At 40.1% G+C, this 20,422-nt stretch overlaps 1 protein-coding gene across 2 annotated transcripts in view; it reads left to right on the top strand.

The window, feature by feature from the left end:
* PIK3CB (phosphatidylinositol-4,5-bisphosphate 3-kinase catalytic subunit beta) overlaps window positions 1-20,422 on the top strand; it is a 106,415-nt gene that overhangs the window by 15,703 nt on the left and 70,290 nt on the right. The window contains exon 2 of one of the 2 annotated variants that reach the window (XM_072867965.1): window positions 4,873-5,045. The gene's annotated coding sequence lies outside the window, so the exon portion shown is untranslated. Of the gene's footprint in view, window positions 1-4,872; window positions 5,046-6,423; window positions 6,562-20,422 lie in introns of those variants that run through there. The other variant, XM_072867964.1, reaches the window with a different exon arrangement.

Genomic DNA, 20,422 nt, shown 5'->3' with positions numbered 1-20,422 from the left:
CACTGTGTACTGCAGGTCAGTAAATGTATTTGACTCAAAGGGTGACTACATCGGTGTAATTTAGGGGCTAAAGACTCTGTGTTTTCTCTCTTATGGCAGTTCTACACAAAATGAAGTCTTGCTAACCGTGACTTACACCATTGTGACTGCACTATGAGCTTCTCTAAGCAAACTTGACAAAACATCAGTTGAAAGTCTTCTGCAAGGCTGAATTCAGAAATAATATAGCGTATTTCATATCCATAGTCATTAAAAAGTGTGATAGACTCAATAGTATTCATGATCATTATTCATTTTCACAGTTGTTGCATCTGTTCTGTTACCAGAATAGCCTTAACAAAAAGGCCAGCTAGAAAATAAATATGTAAAGAAGGTGGGAGAGATACAGGTTTCTTTAAACCATTAGTGTTCCAGTTCCCATAATGAATCTCTTCCTAGTCTTTGCCTCTGGGTGAGAATAGTATATACCATTAACCCAAGAGATATAAAACATGCTGTGCTGTGCTTGGAAGGGTGTCAGAAACTCCTCCTGTAAGGATGAGAAGCTATTTTACTGCCTTTTCAATTGTTGGACAGTCTAATCCTAGTAAGCATTTTAGCAAAATGGAACTGTTAAAGTAATTGTGAAGCCTGATGTTTGATTTTCATCATTAGCATATTGCAAAGATGAACTGGTAGTATAGCTGTATTGAGGCAGGTAGAGCAGCTATTACACTTGAAGTGCTATCTAACACATTACAACCTGCTGGACATTGAAGCCTATTTTTAGTAAAAGAATAAATAAGCTGGCTGTGCCCTACTTTTCATCAAAATGTGTCATGGGATCTTTATATTTGATTAGAAAAGTCAGCATAAAATAACACAAGGGAACTCAGTGTTTCCTCTAGAAAGTGGCAATTCTAACAATCCGGCGCTGCTTTTTATTGCAAAAATATGTTAATATTGGGTATGAGGTCAGACCCATAAAGTGGGCAGAGGAGATAATAGCTGGTGGGAGACTTGCTTGTGTGGTGTCTGAGGTTACATGTGGACAGAAGTCCTGGTTCTATTAGGCACTAGCTATTCAAGATGCTTCTGATGAAAGAAGTTATTTTGTGTTGATGAATGGAACTATTTTTGCAAAATCTGTGTTAGGAAATTGGAAAAATGAAAAACTGTTTAGAGATATTTATACATAAAGAAAGAACGTAGCAGCGAAGTTAGATGGCCACTTCAGGATGGTGATGATCTTTGTAAAGATCTTACTCTTCCTAACTGAGCAATTTTTTTGAGCTTCGCTGGCTGATGTGATACAGATGGCCACACACCTGATGAACAAGCTGTCTTGTAAAGTGTGGCCATACCCAGAAACCTCTGTTTGTCATGAACAGATGCAGAAAATAAGCAACCCCATATACGTTTGCTATAGTATAGAATCAGTGACAACTAAGTACTTTCAACCAGTTTCTCTACAGGTAAGTGATATAAAAAATTGCTGCTTTATTACAATAAAATTGGCATAAATTGATCAAGAATGCCACCATTTAAAAGTATCTGCCTAAGAGCTCCTGATACGGAGTTTCTGTGATCCACGCCTTCTAGGTGTGGATTTAGAAGGTAGGGTAGAGAGGGTTCAGCTCCCAACTCTTACTGGCACACTTGCAGCCTCAGTACAGAGGGACTCTACTTTCCAATTCCCCCAGTCCACAGCCCAGATTTAGGGAGCCCGAGAGAAGCAGCTGTGCTCTGTGGGATCAGAAGCAAAGCCGGTGCTCCAGAAGGGAGCTTTGGTGGGTTAAGGCCTCTCTCCGGCTTGGACCTGCTGCTGCACACCAGCTCATGCAGCTTGCCTGAACGGGGAAAAGGGGAAGGAGCTGAGCCCACTCATTCACAGCAGGGCTTGTCTGCCCTGACGGGTGAATCAGCTGACGTGCGGGTACTTCTGGTGTGTTACAGCGGCCGGGGAGGTCAGGGAGGTTGAGGAAGAGGCTCTCTATTTCAAGTAGCTTTATGTCATTTCAGTTAGGCTTAAAATTTTAAAATGAGAGGCCTCAGACACCAAATTAAGTATGGGGAACAGAACAGTGAAGTGCCAGGATGCAGAATATTTGGGTATCAGTGCTGCTGGCTATTTGAAGTGCTGCTGTAGATAACAGAGCGGGTTGCCTCTCTGGCTCCCGTATGTATGCTTGAAGTTCTCAGAGAACTTTTCCACTGAATTTTACACATATTAAATAACTTTGTTTAGCAAAGCACTGTTAAAAGCTGCTTGTTCTTGCTGCAGGCTGTAGCTTCATTAGCCAACTTCAGCATCCGTTTTGTCTGACATCTGCATTTGCAGTCTGGTACTGAATGTCACTCAGTCCATTATTTGCTGCTGCCTCCCCCTTCACTGGAGTCAGTGTGAGAAACAAAGAGAAGCTTATTATAGACACACACGCTGGTGCAAGTGCAGGAAAAGAGACCAACGTTTTGCACAGAACACCTTTGAGGGAATGTTATGCTTACAAAATTGAGCTAGCATGTTACACTGAGTTTTTCACCATGCCATTAGCACTTCATCGGTGCACGCTGAGAGGCCTTAATAGCAACGGCCAGCTTTGATTTCACAGATTGGTCTAACATCTGCAGAGATGGGGAAGGTCCAGTCCTGCAGGCCAGTTTTATTTATCAGCTGAGACTGTTACAGAATCATGCTATCCACATACCATATCTTCTCATATCATTTGTATGTGTTGTAGTACTTCAACCTAGTGCATGAAATCATGTATAGACGTAGTAAATGTGCATTTAACATACAAAATTCCTTGGGAATCTCTTAGGATTTCCTTTTTAGGAGGTTAAATACAGACTTAGATAGTTAAACCTGATTCTTGTGATTTATTTTTTCTAAACACATGGCTTGAAATAGTCACACCAAAATCATTTGCTTGCTTATTAACACCTCTGAAATTTCAGTGACTAACGAGAGATTCTGTCCCCCAAATGGTAACAACCTACTACCTTAGGCAACAGGGGACATTTTTTTTCTAGTATAGATGAGGGAGGGACTTAAAATGGGAGGTGACAGTTTTGTTAATTCCAGATAAACTATTTTTTGAATGTTATAATCCAAAGTGGCTTTCCTCTAGTGACTACTTAGGGAGACTGTCATGTTATTTTTCATACACAAGATGTTTTAAAGCCTTTTATTTGGATGACAGTAGGCAGCACGCTGACAAAGGAATGACCGTGCGGTGTAGAGTGACCATTATTCTCTCTACCATAGCTCACACAGTTTTGAATATAGCTTTTTTTAATGAAATACTCATGAGAGGTTCTCATTCTGTATTCGCCACGAAACATTCCTGTGCATTAACTACCCAAAGCTGATTTGGTTTGTAGATGTTGCCATTGTATCACAGTATCAGACCCTAGCAAGTTGCTATGAGCATTTGAGATTTGTAATAAATGATTTCTAAGCATCTCCTGCCCAGTATTTATCTGTATTCAGGGTCATTTTCCTTTAGATTTACTAACTTGAATTTTTGTAAGACCAGCTTTTTCTACTTTAGGCCAAACATCCTTCATGTGGCATTTCCACTTGCATTTTCTTTCTCCCTCTGTCTGGGTCTGCTGCCACAGTTCCGTGATGTCTGCAGATATGCAGATAACTTGTGCATTAGTTCCTTTCTTCTGATCACTGCAGTGACACAGGGCTAAAATAATGTAAGCCCAGAATGCTGAAAATGACACATTTTCAAGTGACCAAGAATGTGCCCTAGGTGTACAGCTGTTTCACATGCAAAGACATGACTCAGATACAGCCCTTTTAGACAAAACCCTTTTGTTATACTGAGAACACATGTAACAATAGCCTAGAGGGGGGAGAATAATAGAACATTTGTTGTTTTGTGAAGGGGGGTGGGAAGAGAATCTAAAGATAAGGAAATTGAAAAGTAAAATTATATTTAAACTGTTTTTTTCACTGCCACGTAAGGTATAAAAACATTTCTTTAAGATGTTTCAAGACAAGTTCCTTATCCATATTGCACACACTGTCCACAACAACTCCATGTGTGACAAGAACATGAATATCATGCAAGTTGATCAACTATAATGTGAAATATGTTGATAACTACTGATTGAGATCTCTTTACTCCCACTGCTAAATACTGATGTATTTGGAGGCATTAAAACACAAAATGGAAAGGAAATTTGAAGTCAGGGATTACAACCCTACAGAAAAACTCTGTGTGGGCAGATTTCATTGAAGTCTATTCATAGATATAGCAGAAATTGTCTGTACAAGACAATTTTTAAGTGCTTGGGGCTTTGTGCATGACAGACACTTCAAGGCATCACTATTCAATTTAAAAGATGGCAGTGCAGTAAACAGATTTTTAAGTTTCTTGATTGTAGCCCTCTGCTCAGTCTAGTAAATCACTCGCATCGCAGTTGGTTACACTTTGTAAGACTGCACTGGATCCTGTAGAACAACAACCTAATGTTGCAAGATCCAGAGTAAATAGCTCTTCTAAGAAACATTATCTAGCCTTTCCAGGCACAAACCTATTTGTCATCAGTGAGGCCAACTAGCGAGCCAAGGTTTGAATATCTAGGCCAAGACTATCTGTAATATTTCATGTGAAAACCACAAGTATTAGAATGGTTTGAAAAGTTACATATCTGGAACTTTTGCATTACTGGATTTCATTAATACCTTATTTTTCAGAAATATATTTTGGTAGCAATACAGACTTTAAACAAAGGAGACAAGTGACTCAACGTGCTGAACTAAACTTCATTATATAGGACCTGATCCAGAGATGATACTGTCTTTGTATGATTTGTACGCTTGCCTGATAAACCCGTTACTTTCATTTGAAATCTATTGGCTTTTTTTTTTTCCAGGAAGAAGGGAAGCCAAGTGAAGTTACCACACTCCTGTGGTATGAAGAAGCAGCATGGCATTCAGAAACAATGCCTGTAGTACTGAGCGGCCTTAAAAGAACTGGTTAAAAGCAGAAAGGGGAACTATTAATTGATACACACAACAGACGGGCTGTGAAGGCAACTGACACACGGTAGGCAAGGCTTCTCATTAACTTCTGCCCTTCCATTGAGATTTGCCTAGATGTTGCATTGCGTGCTCACCATTCATGCAAAAATCCCATTTGCTGAAATAAGTGGGGAGATCATTGCCCTTCCCATAAATTTCCAGTCAATCCATGTTGTGGTTGGTTTGTTTGTTTGGAACAAACAACTGAACATCCCCTAGATGCTTTCTAATCCAAATTTAATGAATTTTTAGTGCGTTGAGAATCGGTAAGTGAAGTTGATGAGGAAGTAAATCCATCCATCTTTCTATTTTCAAAATGGGAATAACTGGAAAAATGAACAGAGAAAAATAGACAAGACTACTAATACAGCACGATTATAAGCATGGGGATGTTAAAATATGCATAATATGATCCTACTCTTTTTGAACGTAGACAAGGCTATGCTATGCCTTGCCCTATTTTCATTAAAGGCAGTAGGAATGTTACTGCCAATTTCAGGGTGAGGATGGGGTTAGCTGCATGCAAAAGTAAGTTGTTTCATTACTGGTTACATTCTACCTTGCTTTTCTTTGATTGCTTCTTTTAAGCCTTAGAAAACCGCCTATTTTTTTATACATACTGGTTTCCCTAACAGCTCAGCACCAAGACTCTTAAAGGAAAACCTTGGTAAGGCAGTAAGCTGCTATAATGAGGTCTTCCTTGCTTATTTCCAGAAGCCACTTCAGGAAAGGTGCTCTTTGATGAGCCCTTTTCAGTGTGAACGCAGACGACTGCGTCTTTCAGTCTTTTAAAACACGGCTATAATTTTTAAGCCTGGCCGTAGGAAGAGGTGTACAGGTGCGTACGCCGTGCACAGCAGCAGCTTTATGGGGCGACTGCGATGCTCACGACTATGGAGAAGCGCAATCAGGGAGTGCCAAACAAGGGGGGGGGAAATGAAATTACTGGTAAATAAGCGGGACGGGGAGGTGGCGGTAGCTGGCGAGCCCTGCCGTAGCTCGTAACCGGGGTTTTCGCGAGGGGCTCCGCAGCCCACCTCTCACAGCGGAGCCCCGGCCCGGCCCGGGACGCCCGTCCGGCGCACGCCAGGGCGGGCGGGCAGGCGACGCCCCCTCGCCGCCAGCCCCGCAGCACTGCCCGGCGCCGAGCAGAGGCGCGGCTGAGCCCCCGGCGCCGCCCACCGCGGCGCTGCCCGGGGCAGGGCCCTGCGGGCCCCTCGCCACCGCCCCGCCGCCAGCTCCGGCCCTCACGGGAAAATGAGGGGCGGGGACGCGCTGCGCGATTGGCCGTCGCCTGCGGTTTGATACTGAAAGCTGCGCCCGGGTTGGCGGCCCGCGCCAAGGGGGCGGGGCGAGACCCGAGGGCGAAGCTATTGCCTAGGTAACGCCCGGCACCCCCTCCGTGCCCGCGGAGGAGGCAGCAGCGCGCGGCGCGGCCGTTACCGGTGGCGGCGTGAGGGAGCAGGCTCCCTGCTAGCGCCAGCGCCGCCGCGCTGGCTGGAGGGCGGCGCAGGAGAAGGCGGCGGCCGCTGCCCGCGCAGGTGGGTATGCGCGGGCAGGCGGGCGGGGGATCTTGGGCGGCCTGAGCTAGCTGTGCCGCGCTCTGAGGGGGATGGGACGGACCGGCCGGGCGCCCGCGGGCAGGCAGGTCTGCGTGGCGGTAGGGGTGCGGCGGGGCTTCCCCTCGGTCGCCACCGCCGGCTCGTTTCGGTCCCTCCCCGCCCCGCGGGGCCGAGCTCTGCAGGAAGAGGGCACTTCTCGGCTGCCGCTCGTTGCGACACGGTACTTGCTCAACCGAGCGGGAGACTCTGCCCTCTCCCCGGCGGGGGGAAGGTTTCGGCAGGCTGCGGCCGTTTGTCAGCGGAGAGGGGCGCGGGGCCGGCGTGAGGGGCCCGGGGCGGGCGGCGGCGGCGGCCTCGCGCCGGTCACTGGCCGCCTCGGCGGAGCGGGCGGGAGCCTTTGTGCGCTGCCGTGCCGCGAGCCGGCGTTGCGCAAGAGCGCGCGGCGGTAACGGCCGCCGCAACAAGTGGCTCGCGCGCATCCTGCGCCCTTGGGATGGCGGGTCATTGTGCAACCAGCCCGGGACTTGCTGCTCCGCCGCTGCCGCAGTTGCTTTGGGTCTGGTGCGGCCTCTTGGCTCTCGCGTGTCGGGCGCGGGCGGCGTCCCGTTGTGACACCTCTGGTGCGGGCCCTCCTCGTGCCTCGGGGCCGCTGGGCAGCGGGGTGGCGAGCGGCAGAGCCTCTGAGGCCCTTCCGCAGCTTCGGGGGCTCTGAGTGGCCCTTGGAAGAGCCTTGGCGGTCTCTAGGTGTTCAGCGCCTTCTGCTCTGTGAGGTTCCGCCAGACAGTCTTGGTCTTTGCTTTATGCCTGGTGATTTTGTTATTTTTTTCTTCCCAGCTGAGAACTCTGAGTGATTGCTTTGCGATTTTTAAATGACGTTTAGATTATTCGATACTCCTGGCAGTTTTCGGCTGAGTTTCTGAGTGCTGTTTTCCTTCTGAACCACAGGAATTTGTATGGAAGAGCAGTGTTTATGAAGTGTTTTTCCAGTCAGATGCTCATACTCTGTGCAGCCTAGAGTGATACAGAATGATCACTTTGGCAGTGTGCTGTCATCATATACTTTCTTAACAGACAACTAAACTCTTCCACAGATGAGGACCTGTTTCTGTGTAAGGGGGGAATAAATCTTCATTAGTCCCAAAGAGGTTCTGAAAGAGAAACGGAAACCTTTCATGCCAGAATCGTTGGTTTGTCTAGCTCCAACACGTGTGCTTACAGACTGATGCTGGATACCTTCCAAAATCAAGAAAGCTTAGGGGTTTTTTTGCCAGAACTTTCTGCATTTACAGACTCTTCTTGTCACCAGATACGTTGATGAGTTATGTTCATTTGGAATTGACAACTGTAGCCAAAGTAAATGTTATGTACTAAGTCAACGCTGCTGTTATACTGTTGATATTGAACTTTATTCAGGCTTAGGAAGTTCTTGAAGTTGGGCATTACTAGAAACCCCAGGAACACATTATTTATGTGTTCAGGGCTGCAGTTTAGGTTTCGAAGTTACGTGAATAGATGAAGGATGTCATAGAAGCTTGATCAGCCTGTGGTTTGCAGTATTAGCTAGAGACTCCCACAGCTGTAGTTCTTCAAAGAATAATTAAAAGGTGAAATAAAACTTTATAATACATTGCTTTTAGGAAAATTGCATATAAAGAAATATTGAATATCCAAGTCTAGTGGAATGCATTAAGGTGGCTGGGGAATCAATCACCAGGTCACTTGGAAACTTTGATCTAGAAGCTTCAGTTCAGACTGATGATGGTTTTCCAGGCCTCAGAAGTTTCATGCCAGCAAGCAGTGCTTTTCAGAAGAGTGAGAGAAGGAAAAAGGTTATTGAACAAAAATTCTTTGGTAACTGTTTTTTTGGCCTTTTTTAAAAGAATATCATGGACATTGGTAATATCAAGAGTGTTTTGTTGTGGATTGACTTGGAAACATGTTTGGGTGGGGTTTCAGCCTGTAATTAAACATTTTTTAAAAAATTTAAAAAGGAACTTCCTCCACACATGGTCTTCAAATATTTTGTTGATGTCTGTCTAAATATCTGTTTTTCTTGAATAAAAATCACTTCCGTTAAGTCAGGTTTCACTTCCTTGGAATATCTGATGTCATAAATTCTCTAGTTCTCCAATTGTCTATAGACTTTTGGCAGAACTCCAAATTCTAGTGTAGGAAAGCCTTCTTAAAAAAAAAATCTTTGATTCTTGTCATATAGTAAAGAGAGAACGTATTCTGCTTCTTCTCCCTAATTTCACTACTCCTTTCCCTTTCTTGGAAATTGAACGTAGAGTCAATAGGCTTGTGAAATGTTGTGCACTTTTTTAAAAGTTTGCATGTATCTGCAATATGCTGTATTTTGTAAATGTGAAATTTAAAAACAAAACACAGTAAAAATACAAGCTGTCAGAATGCTATATATACGAGGAGGGTGCAGGAAAAATACTGACTTGTTATTTAGAAGTTGGGTGGAAATGCATGCTGGTGTTTTGTCTGTTTAACTAGAAAGCTGGTATTGTGTTTCGTCAACCAGAGGCACAGAGTTCAAGTAGCTTAAGTGCTTTTTCATAGATCTAGACGCACACGTGGAAGCTTTGCCCTTGGTTCTCTAAAAGTTGCCACCAGTTAACTTATCTGAAAATAAATACTGGGTTGTTGGGCTGTGGAACGTGGCATTGTATTTTATGCAAAGTCCATGGGGCTGCTTCAGTTTGAGGTGGACTTTCTGACTTGCCAGGCTTGGTAGCAGCAGACCGTTAAGTTTTGAAGTTAACCCTTTTTCACAACTGGCAGTTTCTGTGAAAGCAGTCCAGGAGAGAAAAATCTGAAACAAGCATCGTTTACATAGAAAAGCTTGCTTGCTTTGTTTTTTTTTATTAGTAAATGCATGTTTGTACTCAAACTGATACACTTGGAGCATTGACACACATGGTGTTACATACTACATCTCAAATCTCAATTCTTGCATTAGAATAGGAGGACATCGAATTGCAGAGGGCTAAAAAAATTTCAGTATTAGTGTCTGAGTGCATTAAACAATTTGTATTGTGACGGTGCTGTTAGTCCTCACAGTCACTCACCAAAGGAAAGTTTCAGTGTGTTTTGTTTTGATAATTAAATCAGATCTGGTGGCAAAAATCATCTTGCATTAGAAATTTTAACAGTTTTTTAAAATTAATTTTTAGAAATCGGAGTAGTAACTTGTAAGCGGGAAGTTTTGCTTTGGGTTGGTAAGGTATATACTTATGGTGCAGAATTAACAGCAGGTAACAAGGTGGTGGTTCTGTCAACTGTCACAAATTGGAGATTCTACAAGGTTAAGGTTACATGTATTTGTATGATACCTGAAGTACCAGTTAGTTTATGTGCACCATTGACCAATCTATTTTACAATCTGTCAAATTTACATGGGTAAATCTTTATATCTCAACCTTTGCTGGAAATAAATTCAGGAATGTGGTTCCATTTAAATATATTAGAGTTGCAGAGTGAGGCCCTCATGCAAATGTTTGTGGATATGTAGCTAGCAAAATAATTGAATTTACATACTGGCTTCAGAAGATTAAAGAAACAAATAGCGATGCTGATGTGTCAAAAAAAGCTTCCTTTGAGAAGTAGGATTGGAGCAATTATACTGTCTCCCACTGATAATTTTTTTAGGGGGGAGGGTTGCACATTGTTTATTTGTTTTGCTTTTGGCAGTTTTAGGTAGCCAAAGTTTAATTGCTAGCGTGCTACAGAATACAGCCTTTTGTAAATTTGGTTGTATGCAAATAGAGGACCCAGATGGTCCTCAGGTACAGTCTTTGCTATTTCAATTTCACGGCTGTGGCTGTTGGCTGTGGAGGGGAAAATGCCCCAAATATTTTTCAGTTGCATTAAAGGGGGGGAGGGAGGGGAGGAAGGAGGGGGGCAGCTGTGAGAACTTTGATTATTCAGTTTCTTATCTTTAGAGTTCCTGACTTAAAATTGTGAATTAATTGAACTCAGGAGTAATTTTGTGTCTTTGGAGCTAAATCTACATATATAGAAATATTTTTTCTATTTACTTTAAAAAGAGCATAAGAACTATGAGTACTATAATGTTTCTTTTGATGCAAAATATACTTAATGTAAATTTGCTACTCATAACTTACTTCTGTTTCTTTCAAAATTGTCAAACTTGCATATTTTTGATAAGTAGTGTGGCATTAAATTTATACTATGAAATTGAAATGTAAAGGGTGCTCTTCTGTTTCCAGAATATCTTGCTATTATTTGCAATAGTTATTCTGATTTTTTAGAATAGCTTTGTGAATTCTGCATCAAAATATCTTAAAGGAACTCCATCAGAGATATCAGTGTCTAGTTTTATGCTTGTGTAACTTACTCTACATGTTGCTGTAATGCTCAACAGTTTTACTTCCCATGTTAAGTTGATAAATGATCCCCAGATTTTTTACTACTTCACTTTTCCTTTTAACAGAAAATTTGAACAAGTGAGGTATAGTTCCTTGGGGCAGGGGTGGAGGGAGTTGACCTGATAGGATAGATCTGCCTCTAAAATAAAGTACTTCTAAGAGATCATGAAGAATTGTGAATATTGCACATAAAATAGCTGTATAAATATCTCCCCCCCCCCCCCCCGCGAAACTATGATGATTGAGAAAGAGATGCCCTGTGATGCAAAAAAAAAAAAAAAGTGTGTTGTGGGATTAATTTTTGTGCCTGTATGTAATGGTATCTTTCTTTTTCTCATGAGCTTACTTGTAAGAGGGGAGGAGGTGACAACCCTGTGATTTCTAATTTCTTTTTGAGACCCAAGTAATCGGTGTGTTCTCATTACTACCTTTTGAAGTACACTTTTGGGGACTACCAGAGGTTTAGACTGAAGAGTCTAAACTTCTTTTCACAATGTTTTTCTGAGGCTTTTGTTTCCAGATTTCTTGTATCCAGAGCAGAAAGCAGAGGCTTTTGTTCATGTGTTAATTTGGAACTGATGAACGTTCTTAAGTGATGTGGAGTCCATTAGGAGCTTGCACTGTTTGCTCTCGCTTTGAGTAATTTCTGTCCTCCCCTTGCCCCCAGGCACCATATATCCACTGGATTAAAAAAAACCTGAGAGGATTAAAAAATGAGTTAGATGATGTAAGCTTTGAGTTTGCATCAACTGGCAGCATGTGTGCAATAGCTTGTTTGGACAGTAGAGGTAGATAAATAGTTTTGTGGAAGTCATGGGAGTGTTTGTGGTTTGTGTTGTCAGTTAATAAGAATTAATAAGAATATTAGTGTGTCTTTGGTTTATGATACAGTATTGTTATAAAGCATTTGCTAATTTTCAGTGTTTCTGAGTCTTTTGTTGTCTGAATGCACAGAAGGTATCTTTAACAAAGCAATGAAGTATTTAAAAGGTAAGCATAAGAATAGTTGTTTATGAAAGCTTTTATGTGGAATGTGCAATAGCTGGTGTTCTGTAGGATAGACCTGACGTTGTAAGAGGCTCACAGTCCTGCTGTCAAGTGCTTTTGTGACAGATTTCATGTGGAAGACTTGTGCTTGTATGCAGCTACAGAGTACTAGAAGCAGTTTAAAAATCAGAGTAGGTAGATGGTTTGGAGAGTATTGCAAAAAGTCTCTAGAAAATAGAATAACCGGTAATGTTTGTAGTGCTTGAGGTTCTTGTGGTAGCTGTCTATTAAGCAATGCCTTTTTTATCTTTTGTAAATAAGGTGCTTGAGAGATGGATTTTGATATTGTTGCATCATTTTATTTTCTAAGAACAAAAGGTGCTATTTGAAATGTGCTATGTTATTTTCAGTTAACAATTTGATGTTCATGAGTATAGAATGTTAATAACAGAAGAGTATAAAGCATACCTGATTTTAAAAAAGATTACATTTGTGTTGCTACAAATAATCCCCAGAAAGATTGCTTTCAAGCATTGCAGTATGATGGTTTTCTGTCAGTGATGTGAGCATTGCTATTTAGTATTGTGTCCTCCAGAAGGCTGTAAGTTAACTTGTGGTTTGTGTATACACACAGAGGAGAAACAGGTAAACAAAGGTAAATGTTGTCAGGATAAACTCAAAGCTAAGTACAAAGTTGATGTGGTAGAAAAAAGCACATAAAATATAATTTAAAAATTGCATTGGGCACTTTATCTCCTTCCTGATTGGCTTCATGCCTCAAATTCCTTCCTCAGTTTTTGAAAAGCACTTTGGTCCTCATGCCTGTACTTTTTTCCACTTCATCCACCTTTCAGTATTCCTGTTTTTTTACTTTTTTCTTTTTCCCTTCTTAGAGTCTGTCATTAAATTTACTAGTCTTGGCTTATTCCTTCTCCCCAGATCCCCCATTATTTCCCTCCCAACCCCCAAATAAATTAAGGACCTGTGTGTTAACTGTGTGTGAGTCTTCACTCTGTTAAGTTTCTTGTCTTTTTAGACTGCTGGTTCTTGGAGACATAGGCTATTGTTCCTTGCAGTGTCCTTTGGGGTCCTGTGGTGAGGATGTGTACTAGAAATAATTTATGCTTTACAAAGTATAACATTCTGTAAGATGGAATCTACAGAAGAAAGGACTCTCTGGAGACAGATGTGTGAGGGAAGGAAACCAGTAGTCACAGGTGAGGTCCAGGCTACGAAATGAATGGACTGCTATAGTAAGGGCTCAGCAGTCTGGGACTAGAGGTACACCAGGGGAGATGGGGGGGTTGGTGCGGTAGAAATCATGACACTGAGAGGCCTGGTTTTGGATCCTTTATGTTTCAGTGCTTGAAGATGGCTGGCAATGATGTTTTCTGCTGGTGTTGGGATGTTGGCATGTTTTTTCAGATCCCTTTTGGACTTAAATGGGTGCTGCTAAGGGAGGCAAGGCCTTTGGGATTCTCAATTGTGTGTTGTGTTCTGAAAATCATGTGGACTTGGAGTATTTGTATTTTTAGGCTTTAGTGCTGAGTGTCTTCTTTTTGTTTCAGCTGAGGACCTCTGAATTTACTGTCTAGTTATCTGTATGCCCTGCTAAGGATGCAATTCAAGAAGTCAGTGAAGATATTTAAGGAGAATTGTCCGAGTCATAACCAGGGATCTCTAGGCAAAGAAGAGTTAGTACTTGGTATACAGCCAGCAGTAAAACAGAGTTGGTGCATATATGTGTATGCAGTCCATATAGGCATATGAAATGGCCAAGTGTCAATGAGAGACAGTAGAATGCAAGTCCTGTTACTAATTTATGGAAATCTACAAGAACGAAAACCCCAATAACGAGTCCAAACCTAGTAGGAAATAAAATTTTAAATGCAGCTTTACAACTACCTGAAAGGAGGTTGTAGCAAGGTGGGTGTGATCTCTTTTCCCAAGTAACGAGTGATAGGACAAGAGAGAATGGCCTCCAGTTGTGCCAGGGGAGGTTTAGATTGGATATTGGGAAAAATGTCTTCACCAAAAGGGTTATCAAGCATTGGAAGAGGCTGCCCAGGGAAGTGGTTGAGTCACCATCCCTGGAGGTATTCAAAAGACATGCAGACGTGGCACTTAGGGACATGGTTTAGTGGTGGAGTTGGCAGTGTTAGGTTAACGGTTGGACTTGATGATCTTAAAGGTCTTTTCCAGCCTAAACGATTCTATGATTCTGGGATTTTATTCCTTCAGTTTTCTTATGTCAGATTTGAATGGAAGTTTCATGGGAGTCTTACGTGCACCATGATATTAGGATTGAGCCATAATATCAGGAGGTGAACACTACTTGTTTGCGTCTGCTGAAGTATTTTAAATTATTTACTCATAGTAATAATTTAAGTGTGGAGTGGTGTGTATATGTGTGTGGAGAAGAGCTGTCTTGTTTTTCTTTTCATGGGAAGACTGTATTTGGGAATATGTGATAAATGCTGACTGGAAAGTGAGTAGTAGTTTCTGAACCCTCTTGAGTGAAGAAAAGCATCATTAATCTGGCAGATTGTCAGCAGCAAATGGTACGTTAATTTTTGGCACAAAACTTTGTAGTGCTAGCAAAAAAAGACACTTTCTTTTCTGTTTTTAATAAAAATGAGGAGGGACTCATTATCTGTTCTCATCAGGCTGATATTGTTCAGCTTATTTTTAATATCCACGTAAGACAGACACAATGCTTTTGACAAAAGTCCTTTTATATTTTATTAAAAATTAAAAAATACTTTCTAATATACTGATAATCTGCATCCATCTACATAACTAACTTTAATAACTTCTTTATTATTACAAACTATGTATAAACCCTTGCAAAATTTCAACTGTTACTTAAAGAGGTACCACTATTAAGATGTGTATTAAACTGTATGGAATACAGCAAGTCTTCATCCTAGGCCAGTTTTACTTCTAAGCTTCGGAAATACTGTTTTACATGTACTACTAGTGGTAGTAATATAAGGAAATTTTTTTTTTTTATTAAAAATGTTTATTTACACTTGAACTAGGTGGTTTCTAGCTATGTTGAAAATTTTAATAAGCTCAACATAATGATCTACCTTAATTTTTTACCTGAGTAATAATAAAAGCATTTTTCTTTACTGAATTGTTGCTTTAAGTGTTAGGGTACCATTTTTTAACACTCAGTGTGATTCTGCCTGAGTTCTTAGAGTTCAACTAACACAAGTACATAAAATTTGTTTATTTTTATATGGCAGTCTGTTTTGATAACTATAGTAATCTCTACTTCCTTTGAGTGCTGTAAATAAATCTGGTGTATGAAGAACTACAGTGATTAAGAATAGCAGAAGAGTACTTCATAAAAAGGAAAGGTTATTTAGTAGGAATTGAGTTCTTCAGTAAAAACAATATTTGAAAGGATGTGAAGACATAACTTAAAAAGTTAGAAGTAATGTTACGACCACAATCAAGTATTTTCCTCCTCATTTCTCATCTGAATTTGTAGTAGTTTCATCAAGATTTGCAGCAGCTCTGTATCTTTTGAAATTGAATGTGCATATTGGGTGCTTTCATAATTTCTGTCACTGCAAATATAAATATGCTGGATTACAACTCACTTTATAGTCGATTTGCTATTCACCACAAAATGACCAAAGTCCTTATCTGTTTCTACTTTTTAAATAAAGAACTTCTCTCTGTGTATTTTTTTCCTTTACTCCATTTTGTTTAACTTGAGAGCTTCAACATTAATTTACTTGGGTGAGAAATACTGTGGGTAAAGCACTGGCTAGGGATTTGTAATAATGAGATTCTGTTTCTGAGTGTGTCACACGGCTGCTGTTTGAGCTTAGAGAAGTTTGGTTATCATAGTGTGTTTTCATCTGTGCGTTGGGGATGCAGCGGTTACTTTTTCTTTCTTTGGTGTCTCTGCTCAGTCAACTTTCTCTTGTGTGTATGTCCTTGAACATACATAATGTCAACTGTCATGGACCTTAAAGTATGTGAGATGCTACTTTAGGATAAATGCAAACGCTTAATTGAAAAATACTTTGTAGCAGCTATGGTAGTTGCAATGAATAGCAAATAGGGTTTATGTGCTTTATATTAGGTTGGGGAAAAGGTAAATGTATTTTTATGTGGCCCCATTTTAAAAAATCCATTTAAGTGGCCACATAGAATCACCCCAGCTGATGCGCAGCCTCACTTTGCCTAGTATCTGTGAAAATGCTTTCGTTGAAAGAAAATCTCCTTTATTGTATTTTTTTAAAAAAAGGAGAAATTATTCATAAAAAGTAGGTAGAAGCAGACTGTAGTACAGCAGCTAAAGTATTTTTAAAGCATCATATTAAAAGATTAAAAAGTTAGAATCTTTAGTGTATTGTTGTCATGGGAATAGAAATTTGAATGATTAACCCCCTTCTATTTATAGCTATTTTCTCTGAGTTAAGATTCCTGTTCCAGTTAATTTCTAGGTAAACTTTATGAGAAGGCAGGGCAATTCTTGCCTTGGTCTATCACTGCAGCTAATCATTTTAGTGTCCTCAAGTTACTTTGTTTTTAATGTGAATTTCACAAATCATGTCGCTGTATTTTCAGATTTATTTGTACTTTGATAACTTGTTAACTTGTATTGCATGCAACTACAGGATTTAAAGAGGCCTTCAGCATTTGGTGGCTCTTTTTGTCTTCCCATCACTACTTGCCGATTTTTAAAATACTGGCATATCACTGCTTAAGACTGATCTTCTGGGGTTATTGGCTCATGAGAATGAGATGCAGGCTGTGTGTGCTATACTGATAAAGCTCAAAAGAGCCAGACCTAAAATATACACCAATTATTATGAAAATTTTCCACCCTCTTGATGCCAAAAGTTGCTTCTTCATTGTTAATTTAACTGGGGCTTGTTGGCCAGGAAAGTAGCATGCTACTTTTACTGTGGTTTTAAACTCTATTTGTGGAGTAATAAAAAGAGTTTCTACCAATGTAATGGCAGTTTTCTTGAAAAACATGTGGTGTGGTTGGTTAGACCCCTTACATAAGAAGAGTCTTCAGAAATGCCAGCATTCCTGAAACTTTCAGCTCAAGCTTCTACATTTTGGTGATTAACAGACCCAGTTAACCTGAAGAAAGATTTCTTGGGGTGCAGTGGCAAATGAAATGCTGTCAGTGTTGTTTATTTTTCTGTTGTTCTGTGATGTACTTTTTTTTTTTTTCCTGTGATTTACTTGTAAGAAGTAAAATAGGATTATAGAGGGGCTTTGTTTTCTTTCTGAGTTATGGAAGAGAATTTGAAAGGAGTTAAGGCAAATGTCTTCCAAGTCTTTCCTCAAGACTTGCACCCCGTGGTAAATCACTCTTTTTCTGTCAAGTGTGGTGGTGAGAAATTTTTATCATGGTCAAAGCAGATTTGTTTATGTGAAAACTGAAAAGCCTTTGCTTTAATTTGTAAGAGTAATTTTTTGATTTCTGATTTTTGCGGCATATTTTAAGAATTGCTTTCTTAACTACAAGTGCTGCTGTTCCAGTGCTTTTCTATGTGCCCAGGTTTATATACGTTGTATACTACTACTACTGCTGTGGTTTGGAGATGAAGCAACATGCTCTGGAATAGAAAGTTGTTCTGACGTAGTGAAGTGGTTGTCAAAAGAAGGTCTCTCTAGTGGTTTGCTCTGGAAGGAGGAGGAGCTCATTCCCATTTTTCGGAGAAAGAGAGAGCTTTTAGGTGCCTATGGCCAGAAACTGATGTAAATATTGATCTTACAATTCAGTGGTAGCAGGATGATAAATACATTCTCCAGCATGCATCTGCTGCTTCCTTTCCTCAGTCCTTCCATACCTTGCCTGTGAAAATATCAGAGGCCGTATCATTTTCAGTCCAGCCTTTGTCAGGTTCCTGTTTAGTCTTGTGGTTTTAGAGATGTTACTCAGAAAGTTAAGAGGGTTGTATTTTATTCTTTCCATCTTGCTGTTCATGGTTCATCTCAGTGTCAGGAATTGCTTTGCAATTTGATCATATTGAATATGGAATTAGTCTGGTTAGAGCAGTTCTATTCACGATATCTACGATGTATCTATGATACTAAGGGTAAGAAGTCGTTCACCTGTGTTAGAGATATGTCAAGCAGATTGCTCTCTTTATGGAGGAAGATTATTCCCCAAGTATTTCTGTGCTCTGCCAGTGCTGCTATCACATGGGGTCATAGCTGTTGCTACTCTTTGTGCAAAATTCGCTAAGGGGAATACACATGACAATGCACTGAAAAGGGTACTTAGAGCAAGTTACAGCTCTAGTACTACTATAGCTCTGTTCCTTCTCAGAATATAGAAGTAAATTTCTCACTGCAGTGTCCCCTGACGCCACAAAAAGCTTTTGCATCTGCCAGAAAGAAGCCTGTAGAAAAGATAGTTCTTAAACCTACTGAAACCTTTTCATTAATGAAGCTGAAAAATGCCATATAGTCTAAATTACTATGCTAGGCATTGCAGCTGATGAAAATAGACGGGTTTGGTTTTTTTTATACATCAAGTGTTCTGTAATTTTAGGTGATATATCTAAAAGCAGTGTAAAACATATGAATACTATTCAAATCTGACTTTTGGATCCAAATCGAGATTTGAACTGTTGGCTTGATGAAAAGAGGGTTGTATTTTGGGGGTTTTTTTGTTTGTTTTTTGTTTTTTTTACCAAGCACTCTTTTGCTTCTAGCCTAGGAGTAGTGTAAATTTAGGGTTCTTAAATTATGTAATATTATGAGTTGTCATGCTGAAATTACACTTGATATTTTTACATTTTTTTCGGGGGGGGGGGGGGGCAGGGAGAACGTAAAACAAACAAAATAAAAAACCCCAAACCCTCAAAATACCCACCCAAAACCCAACCAAACTTCCATGAGTAGAGCCTGGTAGTGCATACTTGTTGAGTTATTCGTCCCATTTTTGATACTTAGTAGCTTTCATAAAGAAAGTTGATTAAGTTTATTAATGTGGAGGGGAATTTTGTTTTTTAAAAAAATAAATAAAAATTGGTGGTCGTGCTAGGAATTATTTATCAGCTCTAAGAAGACAGAATCTTTGATAGCCATACACTTTTTCTTGTTAAATAATAGATATACCAGGTGATCAGGAAGGCTATAGAACTTTTATGTAAAAAGGCATTAAGGGAGACAGTCTACCAATATATATTGCATTGCAGCTTTTATTATAGTGAAGAAAAAGTAGTTAACAAAAGGGATAAAATAATCCTGCTATAAATATAGATATTAATGCAAAAGATTATATTGGAACCTGGGAATGTGATTGTTTAATTTTATATTAGAAAATTTGGTCTCAAAATCACTCTCAGATAAGTTCTTGTACATATCTTATGTATATTGTAAATGGTGCACTGATTGCCATTGTACTGCCAATCTTAAATTCATATGTAAGGGCTAGAAGGAATAGGGATATCGTAAAGCTTCTGTCATTTTAGTGTATCAGAGGAAGTGTAAGGATTAAACCGAAAGGCCAAATTTGTATTCAGGCTTGCTATTAATTTTCTGTTCGGTTTTGCCTGTTTTTCCCCACTGCTTTAAATGCATATCAGGTTTGCTGTTGAGCAGCTAATACGAGCAGGAGCGTGGCTGTCCTTGCTTTCTTCAAACCGTGCTCATCTTGCTTCCACATTCCCCTAGTGATATTCTCCCTTCTCTCCCTTTCTGTTTTGTGACACAGTTGAGGTTCTTGGAGGGTTTCCATACACACACTGAGAACCTGAGTTTGTACACTGTAGCATGTAACGTGCAACTCCTTTGATAACACCCTGAGTTTTCAGCACTGGAGTATGAGGCAATAGAAGTCTCACAACCTGACAGAGAAGGGAGTGGGGAGCAAGAGCAAATTAAAATGCATGGTGTTTCATTACCTAAAAGAGCTTAATAGATTTGCTTTTGAGTGTTGGATATAGCTGAAGGTAAACTGCATTTGTTAGATGCTTGAGTTTTTCTTCCTTTGTCACAAGAAATATTCTTAGTGATTACTTATAGTTTCAGTTAGTATTTACTATATACGTGATGTTAGTGATGAAATACTGTTGCTGTTTTTTATCATGCGGTAATATTTGGAATCAAACACTAAGTTGGACTGCAGCAGCATGTCTTTGAAGTACACTTAGCTAGACACTACTGTGTTACTTCATAATCTCTTGCAATCCACACTTCAGAGTTAGTTTTAATGGTAAAGAACAAAGCCTTTAAACTGGTATCTGGAGCAGAGTGGGAAGTAGCTTCACAAAATGTCTCATAACAATTAATTATTGAACAATTAATTGTTTAGTCTTGCTATTTAACTCTACTAATGTGTTCTCATTTATATAAAATTAAATATGCACACAACAAAAAGCAGAATTTGGGAACTAAATAGAAGTAAATTTGCATAGTTTCACCATATTAGGCATTTAACAGAATGTAAATGGGAAGTGAAACAT

This window comes from Ciconia boyciana, chromosome 7, assembly GCF_034638445.1.
Source record: "Ciconia boyciana chromosome 7, ASM3463844v1, whole genome shotgun sequence".
In the NCBI taxonomy this organism is placed as follows: domain Eukaryota; kingdom Metazoa; phylum Chordata; class Aves; order Ciconiiformes; family Ciconiidae; genus Ciconia; species Ciconia boyciana.
Note: the sequence above shows the minus strand (reverse complement) of the source record. Positions and strands in the feature narration are given on the sequence as shown.